At 41.4% G+C, this 23,344-nt stretch overlaps 1 long non-coding RNA gene across 1 annotated transcript in view; it reads left to right on the top strand.

The window, feature by feature from the left end:
• Positions 1-18,380: 18,380 nt before the first annotated feature.
• Positions 18,381-23,344, top strand: part of LOC118964914 — a 55,349-nt gene continuing 50,385 nt past the window's right edge. The window contains exon 1 of the long non-coding RNA XR_005052176.1: positions 18,381-18,498. This is a non-coding gene — a long non-coding RNA (uncharacterized LOC118964914). The remainder of the gene's footprint in view (positions 18,499-23,344) is intronic.

The raw sequence follows: 23,344 nt of genomic DNA, 5'->3' as shown, positions 1-23,344 counted from the left end.
GACCTGTATGTTCTCGTCGGCTGGCCCTCGCTACATATTCGCTATATCTATATCTATCTATATCTATCTATCTCATCTATAAGTCTTTCCTAGGTAAAGCTCCGCCTTATAGCAGCTCATTGGTCACCATAACAACACCCACCCATAGCACGCGCTCCAGCAGGTAAATCTCACTGGTCATCCCCAAAGCCAACACCTACTTTGGCCGCCTTTCCTTCCAGTTCTCTGCTGCCAATGACTGGAACGAATTGCAAAAATTGCTGAAGTTGGAGACTTATATATCTCCCTCACTAACTTCAAGCATCAGTTATATGAGCAGCTTACCGATCGCTGCAGCTGTACAATAGCCCATCCAACTACCTACCTCATCCCCATATTGTTTTAATTTACTTTTTTGCACACCAGTGTTTCTACTTGCACATCATCATCTGCATATCTATCACTCCAGTGTTAATTTGCTCAATTGTAATTACTTTGCTACTATGGCCTATTTATTGCCTTTCCTCCTTACTCCATTTGCACCCACTGTATATAGCTTTTTCTATAGTGTTATTGACTGTACTTTTGTTTATCCCACATATAACTGTGTTGTTGTTTTTTGTCGCACTGCTTTGTTTTATCTTGGCCAGGTGGCAGTTGTAAACCAGGCCTGCCTGGTTAAATAAAGGTGAAATAAAAAATAAATAAAAAACGTACATTTTGCAGTTGTTGTCGCAGGTGCAGCGAAATGCTTATGTTTCTAGCTTCAGTAGTGCAGCAATACCTAACAACACTACACACAAATCCCCAAAATTGAAAGCTCCTATCCCGGAGGAGTTTCATGTTAAAAAACAAACATCCCTTTTCATTGTGATGCACAATGCATCAGACAATCCAATGATTACTCTGACCATCAGTGTCAGTGTTGCACAGAGTCAGTAATAATTTGCACAAATGCACTATTGATATTATCCCATTCAGCTCTTACAATTTACAGTTATTGATGTTTCTTACATATACACACACATCTGTGCATCTTTCTCCCATGAGAGGTTGTGTGTCTATATGCGCGCCCATGCGCGCCCATGACATTCTGCCCTTGAGCAAGGCAGGTAACACCCAACAACAACAACTGCTCCCTGGTCACCGATGACGTGGTTGTTGATTAAGGCAGCCCCCCGCACCACTCTGATTCAGAGGGTTTGGGTTAAATGCCTCGTTGTCCTTGTGTGTGTGTGTGTACGTGGTCTCTGCTCATTAAAGACAGTGTGGCCATTTGCTGCCTGGTGTCTTCAGGGCAGGACCCTGTTCACAGTCCAGTGTTCCGTGTTGTCAGGGAGGATGTGGCATCATAGCAGCCTACTAAGCGTGCCAAGGTCCTGCTGTTCTACCCCTCTGTACACTAACTACAGCACTGTGTAATATGTCAAATCCTGCTCTTTTTCTTTGACAGATATCTCTGTCCCAAAGAATTGAGGGTCATATCTACCCAAGTAATGCTGTTCACTATACTGCTCTTTCCTCCTACCCGTCTCCCTGTCTCTGTTAGAGTGATTCATTACTGTCCTCTGGCAGAGCATAGGTTGATGGCTGCTCTATCTTTCCCTCTCCACCACACCCCTGTCATTTGTATTTGTATTTATTTGTATTTGTATTTATTACTCTTCCTGGGGTCCAGCAAAATTAAGGCAGTTTATACAATTTTGAAAACGTTACAATACATTCACAGGCTGTGTGCCCTCAGGCCCCTACTCTACCACTACCACAAAAAGATGTGTGTGTGTGTGTGTGTGTGTATGTGTCTGTGCCTATGTTTGTGTTGCTTCACAGTCCCAGCTCTTCCATAAGGTGTTTTTTTATCTGTTTTTTAAATCTAATTTTACTGCTTACATGAGTTACTTGATGTGGAATAGAGTTCCATGTAGTCATGGCTCTATGTAGTACTGTGCTCCTTCCATAGTCTGTTCTGGACTTGAGGACTGTGAAGAGATCTCTTGTGGGGTATGCATGGGTCTCCAAGCTGTGTTCAAACAGACAGCTTGGTGCATTCAACATGTCAATACCTCTCATATATACAAGCTGTGATGAAGTCAGTATCTCCCCAACTTTGAGCAAAGAGAGATTGACATGCATATCATTAATATTAGGTCTCTGTGTACATCCAAGGGCCAGCCGTGCTGCCCTGTTCTGAACCAATTGCAATTTTCCTAAGTCCTTTTTTGTGGCACCTGACCACACGACTGAACAAAACTAGGGCCAGTAGGACCTGCCTTGTTGACAGTGCTGTCAAGAAGGTAGAGCAGTGCCTTATCATGGACATACTTCTCCCCATCTTAACTACTGTTGTATCAATGTGTTTTGACCATGACCGTTTACAATCCAGAGTATCTCCAAGCAGTTTAGTCACCACCACTTGCTCACTTTCCACATTATTTATCACAAGATATAGTTTAGTAAATTATTTGTCCCAAATACCATGCTTTTAATTTTAGAAATATTTACGACTAACAAATTCTTTGCCACCCACTCCTCAAAGCCAGTGGCAATTCATTAGCAAAGATTACTTTTGTCAATGCGCCTAGACAGCTACCATGGGGAAATCCTGATTCTACCTGGATTATGTTGGAGAGGCTTCCATTAACTTCTTACGGGCAGGTGGGACGGTAGTGTCCCACCTGGCCAACATCCGGTGAAATTGCAGAGCGCGAAATTCAAACTACAGAATTATAAATATTGAACTTTCATAAAATCATAATATATAATGCATCAACATAAAGCGTAACTCCTTGTTAATCCAGCCGCTGTGTCAGATTTCAAAAAGGCTTTATGGCGAAAGCACACCATGCATCTGAGGACAGCTCCCCGCATACAAAAGCATGAAAAACACATTTCAACCAGGCAGGTGGGCCACGAAAGTCAGAAATAGCGACATGCCTTACCTTTGATGATATTCTTCTGTTGGCACTCCAAAAGGTCCCAGTTACATCACAAATGGTATTTTTGTTCGATAAAGTCCTTCTTTATGTACATAAAAACACAGTTTAGCTGGCGCGCTTCAGTCAATAATCCACCCAGTTTCCCTCCATCAAAATGCATACAAAGTTCATCCCAAACGTTACTAATAAACTTTTCCAAACATGTCAAACAACATTTATAGTCAAACCTTAGGTACCCTAATACGTAAATAAACTACACAATTTAAGACGGAGAATCATTATTGCCTTTACCGGAGAAAAATACCAAAGAACGCGTTCTCTTCCATGCACTTGGAAACACTACAGCCAAAATGGGAGCCACCTAGAAAAACTACAATATCTGGCTAATTTTCCAAAAAACAAGCCTGAACATTTTTCTAAAGACTGTTGACATCTAGTGGAAGCCCTAGGAACTGCAATCTGGGAGGATTTTGCCTTATAATAAAAGTGACAGCCTTTGAAAACAGTGGTAGGCAGATTTTTTTTTTTGGGGGGGGGGGGGGGGGGGGGGGGTGGTTTGTTCTGCCATATACCACAAACCAGTACAAACACCACAAACCAGTACAAACACCACAAACCAGCATTTCACAATAAATGTTTTATTATTCTGTTCTGTTATTCTGTTATACTCACAGACATTATTTTAACAGTTTTAGAAACTTTAGAGTGTTTTCTATCGAAACACTTATTTTAACAGTTTTCTATGCATATCCTAGCTTCTGGGCCTGTGAGTAACAGGCAGTTTACTTTGGGCACGCTTTTCATCCGGACGTCAAAATACTGCCCCCTACCCCAAAGAGGGTAAAGCACACCCTCTTTGTTCTGTTAGACAGGTAACTCTTTATCCACAATATAGCAGGGGATGTAAAGCCACAAAGTCTAAAAAAACAGCTCCTACAATCTTTTTATCATCAATTTCTCTCAGCCAATCATCAGACATTTGTGTAAGTGCTGTGCTTTTTGAATGTACTTCTCTATAAGCATGCTGAAATTTTGTTGGCTTTACTATTCTTAGGTAGCGGAATGACTTTTGCTTCCCTCCAGGCCTGGGAGCACACACACATTCTAGTAGGCTCAAATTGAAAAAATGGAAAATGGGAGTAGCAATATCGTCCGCTATTATCCTCAGTAATTTTCCATCCAAGTTGTCAGACCCCGGTGGCTTGTCATTGCTAATAGACAACAATCATTTTTTCACCATTGCTTAGTTAGGATGAAAATAATAATTATTGACCGCACCAAGACATACTGTACCTCTCGATGACATTTAGGATGTGCATGTGTGTGTGCGTCCCTGACTACCTTATGTTGGTATGACAACGGCAGCTGTCGAGAAGAGCTCAGGTGAGCATCTGGGGTCTGACTGACCCGGTCACTGGTGACATATTCATAAATATTAATAAACATATTAATAAAACTGGTCACTTGTGGAACAGTGTCAACAGAAATCTCTCAGAAGAAGATGAGGATGTGATCATGCTAAAGCTGGGTAACGAGCTTATTCAGTTCTACACTCGTTCTCCCCTTACCCACAAAGAGGGGTATTACAATACGTGAGGACTTTTTGAGGAACAACAATTGATTCACATTCAAAATCCTATTTTTTTTATAGGCATTTAGCAGATGCTCTTATCCAGAGCGACTTACAGTATTGAGTCCATAAATGTTTCATACTGGTTCCCCTTGTGAATCCAAATCACAACCATGGCATTGCAAGAGCTATGCTCTAACAACTAGCTGACGTTTGTATTCAATACAAAAATGCATAATAAAAGGTCAAATCCATTTAAAATATTCCATGCACCAAAACTGCTGAATACAGCACTGAAATAAAATATGTTACAACCATGCTAGCTAGCATCGACACTTGAATACGTGCTACGTAACCATATTAATAATAGCCTTTTTTATAAGTGAGTGTAACAGTTGTTAAAATACTTTGTGAATTTCACCAGGTTCATATAGCATGTTTATTTGTTATTATGCATGCCTGCCCTGCGTGTTCCTGAATAGGGGAGTGTGTATTTACGTTTTGCCCTGCGTGCTCTTGTACTTTTGTACTTTTTAGGAAGATATTAATATTCTGAATTCATGTGGTTACTAGCTAACTCAGGTATTGTATGTGCGAACGATGACTAGCTCCTCGACTGATCCCAGTCATTTGTATTGTTTGTCTATTATGTAGAAAGAGGTGACATTTGGCAGAACATATGTGCTCTACAAATGTTTTCTTAAAAAACAACCTGATCTCCGAAGTCCACGTCTATCGCCTAAATCAGACACAACACAGAGTTACAGCGGTGCAGTGCACATGAGGACTGGCAAAATCACCATGACGACTTCTGGTATAGCACTGAAAGCACACACACACAACTCCCTATTCCTTATTTCTCCTCTATTCCCCATGCTGCTGAATCAATCTGCTGTGTGTACATTGACACATAGCAGGCCCTATTGACTTTCATGACAGAATATCTCATCCATCCCTTTTGCCTGTCTGTGAGCAAGGTCTTCATATTGTGTAATTGAAAAGACGTTGTCTGAGTTGAATGGAGGTGACAACTTAATGACTTTGAATCCAAACATTTCACACGAACGCTGCATTGCCTTGTGACGTCACCATTGCTAGTCCCTCAATTGATAGGAGACGTTGTGCTATATGGCGTAATACTATGACGAACCCTTTAATCATTTAGAAATACAGTGCAATCGGAATGTATTCAGATCCCTTGGCTTTTTAAATATTTTGTTATGTACAGTTGAAGTCGGAAGTTTAAATACACCTTAGTCAAATACATTTAAACTCAGTTTTTCACAATTCCTGACATTTAATCCAAGTAAGGGTACAAATCTGACGTTCTGCCCCTGAACAGGCAGTTAACCCACTGTTCCTAGGCCGTCATTGAAAATAAGAATTTGTTCTTAACTGCCTTGTTGTTCTTAACTGATTCCCTATCTTAGGTCAGTTAGGATCACCACTTCATTTTAAGAATGTGAAAGAGCAGGAACAGGGAGTACTGGACCCTGGAGGCGCACTGGTGGCCTGGTACGTGGTGCCGGCACTGGTGTTACCGGGCTGGAGACACGCACCTCGGGGCGAATGTGGGGAGGAGGAACAGGGCGTACAGGGCTCTGGAGACGCACAGGAAGCCTGGTGCATGGTGTTGGCACTGGTGGTACTGGGCTGGGGACAGGCACCTCAGGGCGAATGTGGGGAGCAGGCACAGGACGTACTGGGCTGTGGAGGCGTACTGGAGGTCTGGAGTGTAAAGCTGACAAAACCCATCCTAGCTGGATAGCCCGGCCAATGCGAGGAGCTGGAATATAGCGCACCGGGCTAGAAATGCGCACTGGAGACACCATGCGCATCTCTGCATAACACGGTGCCTGACCAGTTACACGCTCCCCACGGTAAGCACGAGGAGTTGGCTCAGGTCTCCTACCTGACTTAGCCAATCTCCTCATGTGCTTCCCCCAAAAAATCTTCTTGGGGCTGCCTCTCGGGCTTCCGTGCTAGCCGTGTACCCTTATATCTTCGCTGTTCCTCCATTCTCCTGTATCCCTCCTCGCACTGTTCCAAAGAATCTCATGCAGGCTCTGGCACTCTCCCTGGATCTCAATCTCCTCCCAGGTTGTTACCCATTTGTCCTTCTCCCGGGTCCATTTCTCCATTAAGCGCTATTCCTCCCAATCACGCTGCTTGGTCCTTTTATGGTGGGTTATTCTGTCACGATCGTCATATTGAGGAGACCAAAGCGCAGCGTGGTGTGAATACATTCTTTTAATGAATGACGAAAATTTCCCTTCACCCTGTCTCCCTCTGCTGGTCGTTGTTAGGTTACCTTTTCTCCCCCGCTTTCCCCCAGCTGTTCCTTGTCTCCTCTGACTACCCATTCACCCCGTTTCCCACCTGTTCCCTTTTTCCCTCTGATTAGGTCCCTATATCTCTCTCTGTTTCTGTTCCTGTCCTTGTCGGATTCTTGTTTGTTGTGTTTCATGCCTGAGCCAGACTATCGTCATGTTTGCTGTAACCTTGTCCTGTCCTGTCGGAATCTGCCGGTCTATCTGAGCCTACCTATGTTTGGTTATTAAAGAAGCTCTGTTTAAGTTAGTTCGCTTTTGGGTCCTCATTCACTCACCATAACAGAAAAACACGAAGTACACTAGACAAACTATACAAAATAATAAGACGACCGTGAAGCTATACTATAAATGTGCAGACACAGGCAACTAGACATAGACATAGATAATAACCCACGAAATACCCAAAGAAGATGGCTGCCTAAATATGGTTCCCAATCAGAGACAACGATAAACACCTGCCTCTAATTGAGAACCAATCTAGGCAACCATAGACATATATAAACACCTAGATGATAAACAACCCCATAAACCAACAAAACCCCTAGACAGTACAAAAACACATACATCACCCATGTCACACCCTGACCTAACCAAAACAATAAAGAAAACAAAGAATACTCAGGTCAGGGCGTGACAAAAATATTAGAGAGAATTATTTATTTCAGCTTTTATTTATTTCATCACATTCCCAGTGGGTCAGAAGTTTACATACACTTAATTAGTATTTGGTAGCATTGCCTATAAATTCTTTAACTTGGGTCAACATGGGTCAAACGTTTCGGGTAGCCTTCCACAAGCTTCCCACAATACGTTGGGTGAATTTTGGCCCATTCCACCTGACATAGCTGGTGTAACTGAGTCAGGTTTGTAGGCCTTGCTCGCACACGCTTTTTCAGGGCTTTGTGATGGCCACTACAATACCTTGACTTTATTGTCCTTAAAGCCATTTTGCCACAAATTTGGAAGTATCCTTGGGGTCATTGTTCATTTGGAAGACCCATTTGCGACCAAGCTTTAACTTCCTGCCTGACTGATGTCGCTATCAGAAGATTCTAAATCTATGCCATTTTTCTGAAATTTTCCAAGCTGTTTAAAGGCACAGTCAACTTACTGTATGTAAACTTCTGACCCACTGGAATTGTGATTTTATTTTTATTTATTTTATTTTTATTTATTTCACCTTTATTTAACCAGGTAGGCTAGTTGAGAACAAGTTCTCATTTACAACTGCGACCTGTCCAAGATACAGTGCGTTATTAGCAAAATAATCTCTAAACAATTGTTGGAAAAATCACTTGTTATGCACAAAGTTGATGTCCTAACCGACTTGCCAAACTATAGTTTGTTAACAAGAAATTTGTGGAGTGGTTGAAAAACGAGTTTTAATGACTCCAACCTAAGTGTATGTAAACTTCCAACTTCAACTGCAGCAGCCTTTTTCTAAAATGGATTAAATTGCTTTTTACCCTCAATCTACTACACACAATACCCCATGATGACAAAGCAAAAACTGTTTTTTAGACAATTTTGCAAATGTTTTACAAGTTGAAAACTGAATTATTACATTCACATAACTATTCAAACCTTTTATTCAGTACTTTGTTGAAGCACTTTTGGCAGCAATTGCAGCCTCGTCTTCTTCGGTATGCAGTTTCAAGCTTGGAACACCTGGTTTTGGGGAGTTTCTCCCATTCCTCTCTGCAGATCCTCTCAAGCTCCGTTAGGTTGGATGGGGAGCGTCGCTGCACAGCTTTTTTCAGGTCTCTCCAGAGATGTTCGATCGGTTTCAAGTCCGGGCTCTGGCTGGACCATTTAAGGACATTCAGAGACTTGTCCTGAAGCCACTCCTGCATTGTCTTGCTTAGCGTCATTGTCCTGTTGGAAGGTAAACTTTCACCCTAGTCTGACGTCCTGAATGCTCTAGAGCAGGTTTTCATCAAGGACCACTCTGTTCTTTGCTGCAATCATCTTTCCCTCGATCCTGACTAGTCTCCCAGTCCCTGCCTCTGAGAAACATCCCCACAGCATGATGCTACCACTACCATGCTTCACTGTAGGCCAAAGAGTTCAGTCTTGGTTCCATCAGACCAGAGAATCTTCTTTGCCGAAAGGCGCCTAAAGGACTGTCAACAAACTCCAAGCGGGCTGTCATGTGCCTTTTACTGAGGAGAGGTTTCTGTCTGGCCACGCTACCATAAAGGCCTGATTGTTGGAGTGCTGCAAATACGGTTGTACTTCTGGAAGGTCCTCCCATCTCCACAGAGGAACTCTGGAGCACTGTCAGCACTGTCAGTTCTTGGTCACATCCTTGACCAAGGCCCTTCTCCCGATTGCTCAGTTTGGCCTGGCGGCCAGCTCTTGAAAGAGTTTTAGTGGTTCCAAACTTCTTCTATTTAAGAATGATGGAGGCCACTGTGTTCTTGGGGACCTTCAATGCTGCAGAAATGTTTTTGGTACCCTTCCCCAGATCTGTGCAACGACACAATCCTGTGTTGGAGCCCTATGGACAATTGCTTGGACCTCATGGTTTGGTTTTTGCTCTGACATGCACTGTCAACTGTGGGACCTTATTAAGACAGGTGTGTGCTTTACCAAATCATGTCCAATCAATTGAATTTACCACAGGTGGACTCCAAGTTGTAGAAACATTTCAAGGATGATCTATGGAAACAGGATGCACCTGAGCTCAATTGAGTCTCATAGCCTGGCGGCCAACTCTTGGAAGAGTTTTGGTGGTTCCAAACTTCTTCTATTTAAGAATGATGGAGGCCACTGTGTTCTTGGGGACCTTGAAGGCTGCAGACATTTTTTTGGTACCCTTCCCCAGATCTGTGCTTCGACACAATCCTGTCTTGGAGCCCTATGGACAATTGCTTGGACCTCATGGCTTGGTTTTTGCTCTGACATGCACTGTCAACTGTGGGACCTTATATAGACAGGTGTGTGCTTTACCAAATCATGTCCAAACAATTGAATTTACCACAGGTGGACTCCAATCAAGTTGTAGAAACATTTCAAGGATGATCTATGGAAACAGGATGCACCTGAGCTCAATTGAGTCTCATTGCAAAGGGTCTGAATATTATTATTTTTTTATATATTTGCCAACATTTCAAAAATCCTGCTTTCGCTTTGTCATTATGGGGTATTGTGTGTAGATTGAGGACATTTTTTTCCATCCATTTTAGAATAAGGCTGTAACGTAATGTGGAAACAGGGAAGGGGTCTGAATACTTTCTGAATACACTTGATAACGGGTCTATGGGTTTAAGCTTGTTGTAGCTTGCCTGCTGCAAGCTAGCTTCACTGATAAACACAGGGATGAAATTCTAGCTAGCTAGCTAAGGATGTTGGACACTGCACTGATAAACAGTGTGTTGCTTGTCACTTATCAACGATAGTTTGACAGCTTGCTGATGAAGTTGTATACACGTTCCCAGCAGTCAGTCCATACTTCTGCGTGTTTCCCATGCCTCAATTTCTACATTGTAATGTTGGGTCAGCTAAACTCACAGTGAAGCAGCAGACTGGACATTGTACTGACTCGGGGCAGAGCAAGCAGTTTCCTGCTTCATTAAAACTTGTTCATTGTCATAAAATAATGTTACTACAGTAGCTAGCTAGCTTGCTTATGGAAGAAGCATTGCATTTAGTGTTGCATTAGCTGGTTGGTTAGCTTCTCTTTTGTTTAATATGAAGTGACTGGCTTAGTCTTAGCTAGCAAGTTAATTACAGACAGTTTTCCTGTACATGATCAAACTTCAGAAATATACTAAACTCCTTTGCTAAATGTAAAATTGTGCGACTAAGACCTTCTATAAATGAAGCTTGATATCTTGGATTTATTTAGACTTTTCTTGGGGTAATCTAGTAGTGACTTTTGTTGCTATGTGACATAATAAAATTCATGGTAAGAAGTTGCTGCCAAGGGCGCCAAGTTAGCATGCACACTCGACGAAGGGGCGCAGTGGATCCCTCGGACTCGACAACTAGCATTTGAGATTGACTCGTGAACAAGCATATCGAGTGCTCAAAGTGTTCGGTTTGAGATTCCTCCGGATAGAGGATGATACAGCTGGCTAATTACTATGGTAACACTTCCTATGAATAACCTTTTCTTAATGCATTGTAACCATATAACACCTCATGAGCTATGCATTAGGCATTATAAACACATTTGAATTGACTTAGGTTTTCGTAGGTACGGCTCCCAAATTGTCATTAATTCTGCCTTGTGTCTGGATTATCAACAAGAGACTTTTAACGCTCTTGAGTCTAAGCCTTCTACTAAGATAACATATGGGATGTTTTAGGATGCTCATACCATGGATTATTTAGTTATTTGACAATTGTAGGACCCCTGTAGGTATACAAAAAATATATTTAAAATATATTTAATAAAATATTGAATATTGCCTTACTCCTATTATCCCATAGAAAGGCATTGAATAATACATTCATACATGGCAAAACAGATCAAAAGGAACTTTGTTTTGAAGTGTATGTCCTATATCTTAGAGATAAGAAATCTTAGAATAAAAGGGAAAGTAATGGACCCATATTTAACCCCTTTAATATTGTCACATTATACCCCCTATTAAATTCCATTTATTTTTAACTCCCGGTAACGGGTTACATTCAGACGAGTCCCATTAAGCTTGTGGCCGGCATAGAGCAAAACAGACAATGTTGTTGTGTTCATAAGAGTTTCAGCTTTCAGTATAGTTTCTAGCTGTTTAAATAGTTTCTAGCCCGTTCAGAGGTACAGACATTTTCGTGAGAAAGAAGGAAAACATTTTTGGCAAACGGAAGGGGCAGACCAAAACAAAGCATATTTTGAAAATGATGTTCAAATAGTTTGTAGCTCAAACTGTTCAGACTTTACAGACAATTTTGTGAAAAGTAACTTTCAATATCCTCTCATGTCTGACAAACACGGGCACTGACAAGAGGGATGGCAGACCAGATGTAGAGAGGAGAATGAAGAAGAAAATTGAGTAGTAGAGGGCTGCCAAAGATCCGTTTTATAGCCACACCAGACCAGATACAAAGAGTAGAGGGAAGATGAGAGAGGGAAGCCAAGGGCCTGTGTTATAGCAATGCTTGACCTTTATCTCTGCTCACTTTAGAGCAACTGGCTGATCTGCTGAAAGACAGCCAGCAGGCAGCAGCCCTCTGATGTTCAAGTGTCTGAGTCTGTCTGGTGCTGGGTTTGCTGACAGTAGCTGTTCCTCAGGAGAGAGGAACTTCTATTGTCGCAGGAGAGAGTGAGTGGTTTAACATGTATGTGAACAGCGGATCCTACTGTACCGAGACGAGAGCCTGGGTAGAAGAAGCAGCCAGCTGCCCTTCAGGTAACCAACACAATCTCTCTTACTGCCTGGTCCTGGGTTTCCTGACATCAGCTGTTCGTAAAGAGACAGAGCGACAGCTCTCACTACCATACTGTGGTGAACTCTAAACATAAACAAATAATGGACTTGGTGATAGTGCTGTTAATGTCTGATAACAGCCTCTGTGACATCAATGGCAGTCAGTGCAGATGAAGTAGATGAAGGATTTTTAAGCATTTGAAATATAGCTCAGAACTAGAGTGGGGGAGATTTGCCTTTTATGGCTGACTTACTAACTCAATGAGAACATGGCAGAAAGGGTGGAACTCCTCTCCAAGTCCAATCCATTTCCACTTGCTGCTCTTCTCTTCTTCCCCTCTTTCCAGAAATCACTTCTCTCCTCCCTTGCTTCTTCTCACTGGTGCATTATCCATGACCAATCAGCTAGCATTGCCAGCCCTGCTCACTGATGCCTGGAAGTAAGTGAGTGCCTCAGTTTGTCTTTCTCTGCTTCTCTCGCTCCCCGTCAGAGAGACAGAGAGACTCCCTCTCAATCTCAAATTCAGATTCAGATAAGCTCTATTAGCATGAATGACAAGTCCACTGTTGCTAATGCCAAGTAAGATAATGACATCAACAATCACATTTTTTTTTAAACAATAGAATAATACATTAAATATAATATTGATAATAGTGATGGTGATTAGAGAAGGGGGACAATATATATTGTATATATGAATTTTACAGGATTTGCATTTTATAATTTTTTTTAAAAGCAAAGTGGTTGTCTAAAAAGCATTTTGCTTTAATAAGTAAACAAAAATAAGATATACTGTATATCGGTGCTATGAGATTATGCAGTGCATACGTTCAGGAAGCAGCAGGTAGCTTAGTGGTTAGAGCGTTGGACCAGTAACCAAAAGGTTTCTAGATCGAATCCCCTAGTTGACAAGGTAAAAATCTGTAGTTCTGCCCCTGAACAAGGCAGTTAACCCACTGTTCCAAGGCTGTCATTGTAAATAAGAATGTGTTCTTAACTGACTTGTCTAGTTAAATAAAGGTTAAATAAAAAAACTATGTCTACATCCTCTCTCTCTCTTCTCCTGTCATCTTTCTATTTCTGTCCCTGATGTGTTCCTTTATATGGTCTTTCTGTTAGGACATCTCTTTCCTTTGCCCATGGGACAACATACCAACTCCAGTTAAAATCTATTCAGAAAATCCTCCTACAGCAATCTTTCTATCCCCCCTTTCTCTATTCCCTCCCTCCCTCTCATTATCTTCTCACCCACACTTACACTTTCTTTCTCTCTCTCTCTCTCTTTATCTTTCTCCCATTCGCTCTGTGTTGACACTATATATCCAAAAGTATGTGAACTCCCCTTCAAATCAGTGGATTTGGCAATTTCAGCCACACCCGTTGCCGACAGGTGTATAAAATCGTCATTGGATGCAACTTTTCCAACAAGTCAGTAAGTGAAATTTCTGCCTTGCTAGAGCTGCACCGGTCAACTGCGAGTGCTGTTGTGAAGTGGAAATGTTTAGGAGCAACAATGGCTCCGCCGCAAACTGGTAGGCTACACAAGCTAACAGAACAGGTCCGCCGAGTGCTGAATTGCGTAGTGTAAAAATCAACACTCAATACAGAGTTCTAAACTGTCTCTGGAAACAACGTCAGCACGAGAAATGTTCGTCGGGATCTTCATGAAATAGGTTTCCATGGCTGAGCAGCCATACACAAGCCTAAGATCACGATGCGCAATGCCATCTGGGAGTCTGGGTTTGGCAGATGCCAGGAGAACACTACCTGCCCCAGTACATAGGGCTGACTTTAAAGTTTGGAGGAGGAGGAATAATGGTCTGGGGCTGTTTGTCATGATTCAGGCTAGGCCCCTTTGTTCCAGTGAAGGGAAATCTTAACACTACAGTATACGATTACATTCTAGACGATTATGTGCTTCCAACCTTTTATTTACTTATTTGATTTAACTTTTAACTGGGCAAGTCAGGTAAGAACAAATTATTATTTACAATGAGCACCTCTCCCTGGCTTGCTGTCACGCCCTGACCATAGTAAGTTGTTTATTCTCTATGTTGGTTGGGGCATGATAGTGACTAGGGTGGGTCATCTAGGTTTTTTGTATGTCTATGTTGGCCTGATACGGTTCCCAATCAGAGACAGCTGTTTATCATTGTCTCTGATTGGGGATCATATTTAGGTAGAAATTTCCTCATTTATGTTTGTGGGATCTTGTCTACATTGAGTTGCCTGAGTGCACACCTGTAGCGTCATGTTTCGGGTATACTTTATTGTTTTGTTTAGGTGAGTTTCAGTTTATTAAAAATATGCGCAACTCTATTCACGCTGTGCTTTGGTCGACTCATTTCAACGAGCGTGACACCTCCCCTCACAACAACAATATCTGGTGTATTTGGCACATAGGAAAACACATCATCTACATCAAACCAGCTTCCCCTTACACAAGAATGTTTATGCATGTGTGTTGTTGGTGAGACCCCTTGTTTCAACTCGCTGGCTATCAGGTCAACAAGGCGGTCATGTCAAGCAATGTACAAATCATTGTATGAACAGCAACCATTCACAACATGGGCAACGGACTCCATTACCTTTGCCTCGTGTAAAATACAAAATGGGTCATGGTTTGCAGGGTTCCAGAGCCAGATTATACAGTATTTTGTTGGTAGAACTTGCCTTAATAGTAAATAGTAATAGTAAAGGTGAGCATGTCCTCACCAACCATTCTGGAACGTGGAATGGGAAACAGAGTGATCAGCACAGTCCAGAGCAATAATGAATCTGTCACTGTGCCCATGTACTTTAATATGCTGAAATGGAATATTTGGCTCCAAAAGCCTGATTGGTTGCTGTGGGTAGATTAATGGGCCTGGGTGACAGCTCTGTGCGGGTTGAGATTAAACACAAAGGCTTCATCCCAAATGTTATTGTATTCCATATTTAGTGCACAATAAATGGAATAGGGTGCCATTTCGAATGCACACAATAGGGTGCCATTTCGGATGCACACATATAAATGAAGAGGTAGGTGCACAGGCACCGCACACCCTATCACTCTGATGCAATACAGTTTAGATGGCAAGCTGCCTTTATCAGGGTTCTTCTGAAGATAAAGTACACAGTCTTCCCACATAACAAACACCCACACAATCCCTAACCCACATTTCTTGTGTATCACTAAAACCAAATAACAAGTTAAATATGATGGGAGAATCTCTTTGTATGCAAACATACTAACTACACAGACATGAAGACTCACAGCATGAAACACACAGACAGTCACTCATTTGAAAATGTAATTTCTAATGAAATAATAGGCTACTGTTGGGTTCAACATTTTGAACATTGAGATATTAAATAAATTATAGAGAAGAAGCATAGAATAAAAGGAGAAAGTTAAGGGTTCTCTGTAGAAAACCAGAAGGCTTTGGAATGTGTTTGATGGAGGAGAGGAGAGTGACGTGTTGATATAGGGAAGGCAGATGGATATCTGTGGACAAGGTGAAGGAGGGGTTGAGGTCAGCAAATGAGGGGCGAGGTCAGTTCCCCTTAAGGGAGTAATCAGGGTTTATTATCTGGTTACCTTCTTCCTGTTGGGCATAAACTGTAATGATTGGAGAGAGGGAGTGTCTTAAGTGGGATATAAATATCTGGATGGGACAAATGTTGAGTTGTCTGATTACAGCTGGACAGAACCTTTGGGAAGAATTAAACTTGGTTAAAGCTTCGAGTGTCCGTGGGTTACTTACTCTGAAAAATAAGAACCTAACAGATGGCGAGCTAGCCAGGAGTTCACCATGATTTGTAGTCAAACCAAAGAGTCCAGATCAGTGGAGCAGAGCTGGCAACGAAGAAGGTAGGCTAGATCCTATATCTGTTTCCACTCATTTTGACACCTTGGGGAGATGAGAATCGTTGGCTGAACTAATTATGGGATACGGACCTGGAGAGCCTAAGTTTAATTCTATAGGCTCATTGTGTAAACGACCAGTCGTAAATATATGTTGAAGGATAGGTTCCATAAGGATAGGTCCCAGTGGAGGTTTTCCTCTGCGAGATCCAGATAAAAATATAAGAGCCAGGCTAACATAAGTGAAGGTCGGTTCCTTTTAAGGATGGGTCCCAAGTGGAGGTTTTTCTCTGCGAGAGCCAGGCTAATATAGGTGAAGGGTAGGTTCCTTTAAGGAGAGGTCCCAAGTGGAGGTTTTTCTCTGTGAGAACCAGGCTAATATACGTGAAGGGTAGGTTCCATATAGAATAGGTCCCTAGTGGGGGTATTCCGCTGCAAGATCTGTAAAAAGTCCCCTTTGCAGTGAGTTTTAAGACGACAGTTCTAGAAGATTGTGAGTTAAAAAAACGAAAAGAAAATATAGGATATTCGAACACTGTTTGATTTACGTGTAGTAGCAGTATCAATATGGAGAGAGGTTGGTTTATATCCTATGAGGAGAGGGCGCAGTGAGAGATGATGTGGGTTATAAATAATACTGATATTTGAGGAAGTATTGGAAAAGGACATAAAGTTCTGTCCATATTCTCCAGTAATAAATTCGCAGACGCTAAGGTATTTTTTCTAATACAAAGTATTAAGTGCCGTGACCAATTAATTATTATCCGGTGAAGTGTGTAGTGCTATCTTAGAAAATAGTTAATAGAAGGTGTGTATTATAGACAGGATTGAAGAAATCTAAGACACCCTGAACACCGTCGGGAGTGTTTAGGCAATAACAACTAGTGATATGGCGACAAACGGACACATTTCTCCATGTAATGTAGAGATAGCGGAATTTAACAAAGCCATGGAGGCGCTAAAATAAGCGCATGAGCATTCTACCGATTCGGCTGGAATATGGGAACATTTTTGCAAATAAGACAAAAATGGACAACATTTTCCTGCTGACGGTGAATTCAAATGAAATAAAGAATTCAGCGAGGCAACAAAGACATGAAACCAGAATCAAAAGCTCAATATATCAGCGTTTTGATGTCAGCATTCTATCAACAGAAAATGCATAACAAATAAACCCAGAAAGTGTTACACCAGAACTTTACTACAGAAGACCTCGGAACGGGAGTGTATTGATAAAATTTGCGCTTCTGCTTTTGATGACGGGGTTGCATGGCTGCAAACTTTCTACTTTTAAAATCGGACAAAACAGAGATGCTTGTTCTAGGTCCCAAGAAACAAAGAGATCTTCTGTTGAATCTGACAATTAATCTTAATGGTTGTACAGTCGTCTCAAATGAAACTGTGAAGGACCTCGTCGTTACTCTGGACCCTGATCTCTCGTTTGAAGAACATATCAAGACTGTTTCAAGGACAGCTTTTTTCCATCTACGTAACATTGCAAAAATCAGAAACTTTCTGTCCAAAAATTATGCAGAAAAATTAATCCATGATTTTGTCACTTCTAGGTTAGACTACTGCGATGCTCTACTTTCCGATAAAGCACTAAATAAACTTCAGTTAGATCTAAATACGGCTGCTAGAATCCTGACTACAACCAAAAAATGAATTGGACTCACATTTTTCTGGTCTTGACTCTGTCTCGGACACCCTCTGGCCTTGGTCTTGACTTGGACTCCATTTGCTCCGGTCTTGGTCTTGCTTTAGGTGTTCTCGAACACAACACTGGCTACACACATGTCAAATTGATTCCCTAATAAATAACAGAGCAATATGTTTGTATGGCGATTTATGATCCCCCCCCCCCCTCAAAATAACAGAGGGCCAATGATTAAAAACTATAATCGACAAAGAGTACTTTACATTTTACCGTAATGATAACAGCGCTCTGTTGTGCGTACTTTGCATTACGTTTGAGCATAGATCACTGTCTGACCTGTGAGAAGAAAGCCACAATAAGGATTAGCCACAATAGTGGAATTTTTGTTTTGCCTGTAAAATAAAAGGACACATTGAAAGTGACAAAAATGGATATAAACAGGGGAATCTGTTTACAATGAATATACTGTAAGTATGCCCCCAATGCAATTCTAAAGTCTGATAGTATTTTGTTAAATGTATATAACAACTTTCCGAACTTGTTTAGCATTATCTATTCCAGATATGGAAGGATTCCATTATTTGTATAAGTTTGAATGACTTTCAATGCGGGACCTTTATTTTGAAGGCAAACCGAAAATTCCACTATTGTGTCTAATACTTATTGCGGCTAGCTTCACACGTATCATTCTCCACTCCATTGCAAACCCGAACAGTACTGTCGCGATTTGAATATCGTGCTGCTTTTCAAATTCAAGTGAAAGGGCAGCTACTCTTCGGATTGTGGTCGCTTTTACACTGCCTGTAAGTAGCCAAACACATACATTTGATTATATATATATATATATTATTATGCTCAATATTTCTTTGCGTTTTGTTTTTTCGGTTTTGAAGAGAAGTCATTTTGTGCGTTGGCATGTGGCTTATTTTGTATTTATTATTATGCTGGAACTTCTGTGGACAAATAGCCAATAAATTAATAGATTGAGAAAAGTTAATCATGATTAGCGTGTGGCAGAACTATTGGAATTTAGCCAATGTTTGATACTCATAGAATTTAAAGATCCACGCATATATAAGTTCAACAGCGCCGCGCTCTACAACAAAAACAGCGCGTGCCCATTTGACGCTTCTGTGTAACGTTTATTCCTTGATGCAGCGTTTTCACATCTGGGCGGATGAGTCAAATGTAGCCTGGGCTAATTTTATTGCTTATACTGTGAAACTTTGCCCAAACAAACTACTTTAGGTCGAAAGGATAATCGCAACATTGCGAATGGTTCTGTTCATCCTTCATGTCTCCTTCAATTTGTTGTCTGGGGCGCCTACAGCCCACCCAGTTCTACTATACGGGTAGCCTAAAAGGCAAACGTTTATGGAGTAATTGCATGGAGAGACCAGACATATTAATTATACTTTTGATTAATCCAGATGATTAGAGTGGTAATTAATTTTCTATTTCTGTTATTTTCTGTCCATCTCCGATGCTGTGTGCCCCATGGTGTTGTGTTGAATGTGTTGCTGTTTTACATGCTAAAGCACATTTCTCTACTATATATTTTCTCTCAATGAATGTCTGTCATTCCTCTTCATGCTTCAATATGAACTGTGAGTGTGTGAACTGCAGATGACCAACCATACGTAAAAGGATAAACCACCTTTTTCACAGATAAGATAAAATAAACATGAATCGGTGTAATCCACTATAGGGACAAACTATCATATCTGTTCAATTAAAATAATCACTTTGAAATTTTTTAAAAGAGCTGGAACCACTCAAATGCACTTAACTTTTGACAGATTTGAGAATACAGGGATTAATGGCCCTTTCAGGTAGAGCGAGAGGGGGGGGGGGACTGAATGAGAAAATAATAGAATTATCCTTTTGGCCATGTAGTGTATGTGGACGCCCCATCAAATTAGTGGATTTGACTATTTCAGCCACACCCGTTGCTGACAGGTGTATAAAATTGAGCACACAGCCATGCACTCTCCATAGACAAACATTGGCAGTAGGATGGCCCTTACTGAAGAGCTCTGACTTTCAATGTGGCACCGTCATAGGATGCCACCTTTCCAACAAGTCAGTTTGTCAAATTTCTGCCCTGCTAAAGCTGCCCTGGTCAACGGTAAGTGCTGTTATTGTGAATTGGAAATGTGACTGACCGACCCAAATCGTTCTTATGTAGCAAAATTTGAAATTGTGTTTTTACATTGGATAAAAGTAGAGACTCAGAGCTACAAAATGCTATATCATACACTACAGTTGAGGAACTATGGGAAAGTACTTTTGCTTTGAAAGTTGATTAATTTGTAAACTTACTTTTGAGAAAATTGCCTTTGAATCTTTTGGTACTTCTACTGGAGAGCCCTTTCTTTGTCCACACCCATTCAACATCGTTCACACCCTTGAAGCTAGGGGGCACTATTTTTATGTTGGGAAAATAACGTTCCCAAAGTAAACAGCCTATTTCTCATGACCAGATGCTAGAATATGCATATAATTGACATATTAGGATAGAAAACACTCTAAAGTTTCCAAAACTGTAAAAATATTGTCTGTGGGTATAAAATAACTGATATTGCAGGCGAAAGCCTGAGGATAATCCAATCAGGAAGAGCCTCTTATTTTGAAACGTCTGTGTTCCTATACGTGCCTGTCCTCCATTTAAAGGGATATCAACCATATTCCTTTTTCTGTGGCTTCCCTAAGGTGTCAACAGTCTTTAGACATGGTTTCAGGCTTTTATTTTGAAAAATTAGCGTGAAGGATTACATTGCGTAAGTGGAGAGGTGGGGGCTCTCAGTGAGTTGGTGCGCAATTGAGTAAACCGGCCATTGTTCCTCCCTCTGCTTTGGAAACAGCTACACACTCGGTTGATATATTATCGAATATATATATATTTTAAAAACTACCTGAGGAATGATTATAAAAAACGTTTGACATGTTTCTGTGGACATTAAGAAGACTATTTGGAATTTCCGTCTGCGTTGTCATGACCGCGCTTTCCTGTGGATTTCTGAACATAACGCGATAAACAAACGTCGGTATTTTGTTCAGCGTGCACACCGGATGCTCTGGCCTACGAGTAGGGTTGATCCGAACGTTCTGACCTCACAACGGCACTCAGGCACCCACGCTAACTGGCTAACATTGGCTTGCTTGCTAGCTACTTCCAGACACATAATGAGAGAACACCCCACTCTGACCATTTTACTCGCTCTAGCAGAGCTGGTTAGGCTGTTTTCATGTTATCCAGAGTGTTGGTGGCTGTAACTGCTGCTGGTAACAATTAAATTATGTTTTCTTGCCGACATTTACTGACACCGGCCATATTCAACGGGTGTTGAGTGTTCTTAAGTTCATCAGTTATTCTGCACACTGGCACACTCAGATGAGAGTGCTCTGAAATTGGAGTAGATGGCCAGACTGAATTTACGAAAGCACCCGAAATGGATACTTGCATAGTGGAGTTTTTTTTGTTAAGACATGTAGCTAGTTAAACAATGAACCATAATCCCAACTCATGACATTATTACCCTGCATGAATCTGCAGGTACCTAGCCCACCAGGTTCAATGTTAGCTAGCTAACATTAGGCTATAGCTAGCCAAGCAAATGGCTCTCTGTCAATTAGTAACGTGTAATATCTGAAAATGTAGCTAGCTAGACTATCTTACCGGCATACATCATTCATGGTTGGAAGCATATCCTGTCAGATGCCATGGTTGACCTTAGTTTGAAGATGTAATCCGGAAAGAGGTGTTTTCTCCATCTCCTTAACTGTCATACTAAAATTCCACTGATTTCAAAACTCGGTGGAGAGCAACACTGAGACGACAGGGTGATTAACAAAAGGCTAAGCTGTGTTTCGCTTGGAGTGGCTTGGACAGGCAAGTCCCATACTATTGTGGAGGACTTAATTCTTCCTGCTGCTGTGGATATGGCTGGGATAATGCTGGTGGATGAGTTAACAGATGTGGTGGACCTGGCACCGCTCCTGGTATATGTCTTATGTTTATGGGGGGTCAATTAAGGAAGACATCCTCTCCTGCAAACCACAGGAAACCAGGACAACATGGGAGGATATTTGTAAAGTTTTGAACAGCTTTGTGACATCAAATGGACTTTGGTGGTCAAGATGTGTTGGTATCTGTAGTGATGGTGCAAAAGCCATGATAGGGAGACATAGTGGAGTGGTAACGCGCATATGCAAGCAGTTGCTCCTGACGCCACTTGGGTACACTGCAGCATCCCCAGAGAGGCTTTTGCTTCCAAGGGAATGCCTGACAGCTTGAAAGACGGTTTGGACACTGCAGTGAAAATTGTTAACTTTGTAAAGCAAGGCCCCTGAATACCCATGTATTTTCTGCAGTATGCAATGATATGGACAGTGACCATGTAACACTTTTACAACATACAGAGATGTGCTGGTTATCAAGGGGCAAAGTATTGACACATATTTTTTTTAAATTGAGAGACTAGCTTAAAGTTTTCTTTAATGACCATTTTCACTGGTCTGACCGCTTGCATGATGACGAGTTTCACACGACTGGCATGTCTGGGAGATGTTTTTTCTTGCCTGAATGATCTGAATCTAGGATTACAGGGACTCTGCAACTATATTCAATGTGAGGGACAAAATTGAGGCTATGATTAAGAAGTAGGAGCTTTTTTCTGTCTGCATTAACAAGGACTACACAAAGGTCTTTCCATCATTGTCTGATTTTTTTTTTGTGTGTGCAATTTTTATTATTTATTTTATTTTTTATTTTACCTTTATTTAACTAGGCAAGTCAGTTAAGAACAAATTCTTATTTACAATGACGGCCTAGGAACAGTGGGTTAACTGCCTGTTCAGGGGCAGAACGACAGATTTGTACCTTGTCAGCTCGGGGGTTTGAACTTGCAACCTTCCGGTTACTAGTCTAACCACTAGGCTACCCTGCCGCCCCAATTACGCAGGTACTTTCCCGAAACGAACTTTCTCGAAACAAACAACTGGATTCGTTATCCTTTTCATCCCCTGCCCCCAGTCCACTTACCGATATCTGAACAAGATTGCCTCATTGAAATTGCAACAAGTGGTTCTGTGAAAATTGAATTTCATCAGATGCCACTGCCAGATTTATGGATAGGGCTGTGCTCAGAGTTTCTTGCCTTGGCAAATCGCTCTGTTAAGACACTGATGCCCTTTGCAACCACTTACCTATTTGAGCATGGATTCTCCGCCCTCACTAGCATGAAAACTAAATACAGGCATAGACTGTGTGGAAAATGTTTAGACTGAGACTCTCCAATACAACCCAACATTGCAGAGTTATGCGCATCCTTTCAAGCAAACCCTTTTCATTTATTCACAATTTTTGATTAAGAAACAAGGTTTTATATGTAAGATGGCTAAATAAAGAGCAAAAATATTGTTTATTATTTGTGCCCTGTTCCTATAAGAGCTCTGTCACTTCCCACAAGCTGGGTTGTGATAACTCCCACTCATTCTTATGTTTAATAAATTTATCGTGTGTGTGGCAGGCTTACAATGAGGGGGAAAAACATTTGAGAGTGCGCTGACCCTGGTACTGGAGGTTGGAGGTTTAATGTTTTGAAGGGGTACGAGACTAACAAATTTGGGAACCACTGCAGAGTGATG

Source organism: Oncorhynchus mykiss, chromosome 1 (assembly GCF_013265735.2).
Source record: "Oncorhynchus mykiss isolate Arlee chromosome 1, USDA_OmykA_1.1, whole genome shotgun sequence".
NCBI classification, from domain to species: Eukaryota; Metazoa; Chordata; class Actinopteri; order Salmoniformes; family Salmonidae; genus Oncorhynchus; species Oncorhynchus mykiss.
The sequence above is the reverse complement of the archived record's forward strand: the minus strand, read 5'-3'. Positions and strand labels throughout refer to the sequence as shown.